This window comes from Leucopleurus acutus (assembly GCF_964270905.1).
Source record: "Leucopleurus acutus genome assembly, chromosome: 7".
NCBI classification, from domain to species: domain Eukaryota; kingdom Metazoa; phylum Chordata; class Mammalia; order Artiodactyla; family Delphinidae; genus Leucopleurus; species Leucopleurus acutus.
Genome location: NC_139150.1, coordinates 36,452,922 through 36,459,026, shown reverse-complemented (window position 1 = coordinate 36,459,026; position 6,105 = coordinate 36,452,922).

The following is a 6,105-nucleotide window of genomic DNA, read 5'->3' as shown; positions in this document are numbered from 1 at the left end:
TCTTTTCCTTCATTTGATTGAATGGTTTTGCTCTAGCCCTGGCTGATGGGAGTCGAACCCACACATTCCCACAGAGGGAACTGTATTTCTCAAAGGGACCAGAGGCCCTGCTCCTGTCGCCCTCCCTCCCAGCTGCATGTGAGCTTTGCCAGGCGAGGGAAAGGGAATGCTGAGGGATCATTCCTAAGGAAATTCCTTTCCCCAGTCCAGCAATCTTGGAGCTGGGGAGCAGACATCCATTTTGTACACAGAGGGCAGTAGGCCCAGAAAGCAATATTAGCCCAGGGTCACACTGCGAGTCAGGGCAGAGCCAAGCCTGAGGCCAGCTCTGGGCTTTCCCCAGCACAAGGCAGCCGGGCAGGATTTGTGCTTCTCAGGGATGGAGCCAGCCACGCAGGAGAGCTCCGCGAAGGTGGACACCAGGAGTGGCCCGAGTGAACTAGGTTCAGCATCAGGTCGGGCTGAAAAGGCAGGCACCTGAGTGGGGTCTGACAGGTCCAAGGAGCAACAGGGATCATAAACGTAACAGACACAGCTCTCCTGCCCTTTCTGTGTCAGAAAACGGTACAGAGAGGGCACGTGCTGAGTCTAAGGTCTGGTTAGGTTCTCAGGAAGTTAGGCTGGTGGCGGTAAGGGTAAGGCAGGAAGCCTTCACGTGGGAAAGCGTGTTAACACCCCTGCCCCCAGCTCCACCCACTCTTTCATTTTTCCTAAATGAAATTCTGTTGTTTTCTTAATGTAAAAAATAACCTGTGTGCGTTCCCCCAAATACCTGGAAATATAAACAAAGGAAAAAGTCACCCTCAATGCTCCTTCCTTCCCCTGCCTCTACAAATGAGCGCAGAATCCTTCTAGAGCTGTCTCTGTACCTAGTTGGGGCAGGGTCCTTCCTCTGTGTGCGTGGGAACGCAGGTGGTTACCCCAGGACCATGGTTTCACATCTGGGACGTTGCCTGCTGGTTGGCACTTCCCTGCCTAATGGTTCGCAGGTGGAAGCTGCATCTCGGCCAGAACCTCGCCGGGTCATCAGCTGTCCTATGCCTGAAGCCTGCCTCACTGTTTCCCTGGACAATCTCCCTCTGACCTCTGCTGGAGATGTGAGCCGCAGTTTTACTAAGGAGTCATGGAGGCATTTATGTTGGTCAAGACTCAGCAGGAAAACAGGTGGCCTACCCAAATCAGGATAATTTGAGGAAGGCTTAATAAAGGGACTATTTACAAAGGTGTGAGCAGGATTTAAGAAACCACAGGAAGAGTGCAGGGCATGAGCTATAACATGGGACTGTTAGCACCCCTTGGCCCAAATCAGTGAGGTTGTTACCAGAGCCCAGGGGGAGTGCTGCATGGAGCAGGCGTCCTGCCCCACCCTCAGGTCTCCCCCTGTTGCTGAACCCTGTCAGAAGCCAGAGGACAAGGGGGCCTGCTGCAACTATACAGGTCAGCCTTCCCAGCAGAGAGCAGGGCGCAGAGTCAATTTAGGGAAGGAAATGGAGCGAAAGAAGACACCAGCACAATAGGGCAATGCCAAGTAAGAGAACGGGAGATGTGACAGTATCTGCCCCCTCATTCCAGTGCACCTCCCTCTTGATTTAAACTTTCGGAGGGGTCCCGCTGAGCACGCCTACCTTCCTGACCTCACTCAGCCTCCTCAGTTCCTCTCTATCCTCCTCTCACAGCCCTTCCTCATGCCCACATTTCCCAGACTCTCTCCCCAGCTCCCCGAGAATCCCCACCCCTCCACGACCTAGAAAGGATCCAGGCCCTCTGCCCCTTCCTGAGTCACACAAACGCGCTCCCAGCCTGTAGCGCTCCAGACAGGAGCAGAGTTACGGGCTGTGCTTGTTCAGACTATGGCAGAACACTTCCCCTCCCAAGCAGAGGACCAGGCTTCAGGATCCAGCTCACCTTCCCCATCAGCAAGGAGCTGCCCAAGAGCAAGTACCCTCCTCAACGTGAGTATTCATTTTCTTCCTAAAGCAGCCCAGGCTGTCGCATGTAAAGAAGGGACAAAATCCTCGTAATAAAATGAATTTGATCATGTGTCTAGTGAAATAAGTCTATACTTGGGTGCTTTTAAAATGGGTTGCTGGGCTTCCCTGGTGGCGCAGTGGTTGGGAATCTGCCTGCCAATGCAGGGGACGTGGGTTCGAGCCCTGGTCTGGGAAGATCCCACATGCCGCGGAGCAACTAAGCCCGTGAGCCACAACTACTGAGCCTGCGCGTCTGGAGCCTGTGCTCCGCAACGGGAGAGGCCACGACAGTGAGAGGCCCGTGCACCGCGATGAAGAGTGGCCCCCACTCGCCTCAACTGGAGAAAGCCCTCGCACAAAGACCCAACACAGCCAAAAATAAATAAATAAATTTATATATTAAAAAAAATAGGTTGCTGGCTTTCTGGGGTCTCTATTATAACAGCACTAATCCCATTCATGAGGACTCTACCTTCATGACCTAATCACCTCCCAAAGACCCCACCTCCAAATTCCAGCATATTGGGGGATTAGGTTTCAACATATGAATTTCAGCAGGACACAAACATTGTCTACAGCAATACAGTTATCAGTAAGAAGGGATTTTCCTTGAAGTCCCTTTATTTTCAAATCAAAGAAGTATCAAGCGATAAGTCACGGGGACTTCCCTGGTGGTCCAGTGGTTAAGAATCCGCCTTCCAATTCAGAGGACACGGGTTTGATCCCTGGTTGGGGAACTAAGATCCCACATGCCGCGGGACAACTAAGCCACAACTAAAGAAGCCCGTGTGCCGCAGCTAGAGAAGCCTACGCACCGCAATGAAGAGCCTGTGTACCGCAATGAAGAAAAGACCCAGTGCAGCCAAAAAAAAAAAGTCACTATCTATAGACATTTTTCTCAGCCCTTTGATGGTGAAGCTTCTCTCTTTACTGGTTTCCAAGCTCTGGGCAGAGAGTCGGGTGTGTCCCCTCTCTTAAGAAGGGGATACAGTAAGAGACTCATCTAGAGTTTGGCTCCATTGATATGCTGTGGCGACTGCTTCTCTCCCTTCCACCTTACCTTCCTTCGCTTATCCAAGTTTGACAGTGATGTCATCTAACTACAGCTTTTCTTTCCATCTGGAACACTGAGAGATGAACTTGGTCTGTGTGTTAACAGGAATACTGTACTACAAATCAGCAAAATGTAAAATCTAGCAAACACTCCATGCTTGGTTATATCTTACATCTATTATCTCATGGAACTAGTATAGCTTAAGCCTTGTGTATCATGCTCTTCTACTGACGGTTCCCACTGGAAGAATTATGTGAAAAATGACCAAGAAGGTTCCTAGACCATTTTCTCAAGATTGTCCAAGGATTCCTTTCGCACAAGCATAGTGGTCAAGTGTTTTAAATGAATTACCTCATGCAATTCTCACAACCTCTGAGTGAAATAGTATTATTAATATCATTTACAGTTGATGCAATTAAGGCTTGAGGAGATTAAATAATTTCTCCAAGGTCACATGGCTGGTAAGTAGCAGAGTAGGGATATTTTGAACTTAGGTCTAATTCAAAGCTATACTCATATTTATTATACTGTGTATTTTCCTCTAAGTACAGCTTTGGCGGCATCCCGTATATTTTCTAACAACAATAACAAAGACAGCCTAACCCAATAAAATAAGGAGATTTTCTGCCAAGGTTTTTCTTTCCCCCACTTTTCTAGTTGCCATGGCCTTCTACCCATTGAACTATTACAATGAATTTTTTATTCCAAATAACTCTGCAGATCAAGACCCAAAGGCTGAAGGGCTTAAAGCATTATACATATCTTAAACCATAGTTTAGGGAAGAATTCATAAGAATATAAGACTTTAGACACTGAGAAAGGCTAAATCATGGAGTGCAGCACACTCTGGGCAAACATTTAGGACAGAAACAAAATTTCCCTTTCTGAAAAGGGAGATATGGTAGACATCTTCTGGGTTTCGGCTGCTCAGCATGTAGAGAAGTCTCTGTATGAGTGTAAAAGATCTTGTCTCTAACTATGGAAGCTGAAGGGGGGCAGACATTCCTCTGTTCTCTTTCTGAAAGCTTGTGTGAAGGCATGTGACTCAGGATCAGCCAAACAGATGCTCCTGCCCAAGAATCTGAGTCTGGAAGAGTTGACCCAGAGGTGTAGAGAGGGGCCAGGAAAGGTTCTGGATTGCTTGAATATTTACCCCCAAGAGACTAAAACAGATGTGACTGAGTTTCTGTCAATATGCAAGTTTAAGTTTTCTACCATCAGCAGAATTTGGACTAGATCTATACAGAGAAAAAGTTGCCTTATTACATATCTAAATTGGGACTGTGAAATATTACACACACAAAAATAAATGATTTTTAAAGCGTGCTTTTAAGTAGCATCTCATTTAATTTAAAAAAAATCCTCTAAGATAGGTATTACTGTCCTTCATTTCAAGCACCTGGATCACAATCAGTCAGTGGGCAGCAGAGTCAGAACATGGATTTGGGCTACATGACTTCAAGTCCATGCCCCAGGCTCTTAACTGAGTATTCTAATTGCCATTCATCTCTGAACACCTGTTTTGACTTCACCTTTCTGTGCTCTAGGAGGGATTTTAAAATTTTTCTAAATAGCTCAAAATTTTTCAGTTAATATTTTGTTAAATTTTAGTGTTATTATATTGTGTTCAGAAAATTTAACTGAACAGTTTTTACTTTCGGGAATTTATCATGGTTTACTTTACGGCCTAATATTTGGTCAACCTTGTATTTGTTCCATAGAAATTTGAAAATAATGTTATCAAATAGAAATGGTCTTAATACAAATTAAAAGACAGATATTGTCAGACTGGATAAAAAGAAAGACCCAACTACATCTTGTCAACTACAAGCTGGCCATTTTTTTTTTTTTTGCTGTATGCGGGCCTCTCACTGTTGTGGCCTCTCCCGTTGCGGAGCACAGGCTCCGGACGCGCAGGCTCAGCAGCCATGGCTCACGGGCCCAGCCGCTCCGCGGCATGTGGGATCTTCCCGGACCGGGGCACAAACCCATGTCCCCAGCATCGGCAGGCGGACTCTCAACCACTGCGCCACCAGGGAAGCAAGCTGGCCATTTTTAATGTAAAGAAACAGCTGTGTTAAAAGTTAAAGAATGGAGTGGTGGTAAACATTTCTACAGTGCTTAATATTGTCAAGAAGTGTTCTAAGTACTTCACATGTATTAGATTTAGTGTGAACAATGTTGCAATAAAGCAAAAAGTACACAGTTTTTGCCTATGTGTGCAAATTTTGTCTTTTGTATACCAGTCAATATATACAACCTTCCAAATAAGTCAATATCAAGTTTTATGCCAATAAGGCTATAATTCTATAAAACACTAAAGCAAAATGGTGTTTTGCTATGTAAAACAGTAGTCTTCTGGGTTGCTGAAAGAAGGAAGAAAAAGTTAAAGGATGGAAATTAAATGAACCTACTAACACTAATTAAAAGAAAGCTAGGGCTTCCCTGGTGGCGCAGTGGTTGAGAGTCCGCCTGCCGATGCAGGGGACACGGGTTCGTGCCCCGGTCCGGGAAGATCCCACATGCCGCGGAGCGGCTGGGCCCGTGAGCCATGGCCGCTGAGCCTGTGCATCCGGAGCCTGTGCCCCGCAATGGGAGAGGCCACAACAGTGAGAGGCCCACGTACCGCAAAAAAAAAAAAAAAAAAAGAAAGCTAGAACGACTATATTGATTTCAGACAATGTAGAGATTTCACAGGAAGGAGTATTGCCAGAGATAGTGTCCTTGCATAATGACAAAGGAGTCAGTTTATCAAAATGATACATGAATTGTCAATATTTGTGCTCTTTATTTGGAGCATTACCTTTTTATTTAAAGGCTCAAAGTACATGAAGCAAAACTGATTAGAATATAGAGGAGAAACAGACAAATTTACAATTATAGCTGAAACTTTCAACATCTCTCAATATTTGATAGAACAAGTAGACAAAAAATCAGTAAGGATATAAAAGACTTGAACAACACTATAATCAACTTTATCTAATTAGCATTTGTGGAATATTCTACCCAATAACAACAGAACACACAATCTTTTCAAGGGTACACAGAATATTTACAAAGATAAGTCACATTCTGGGCCAT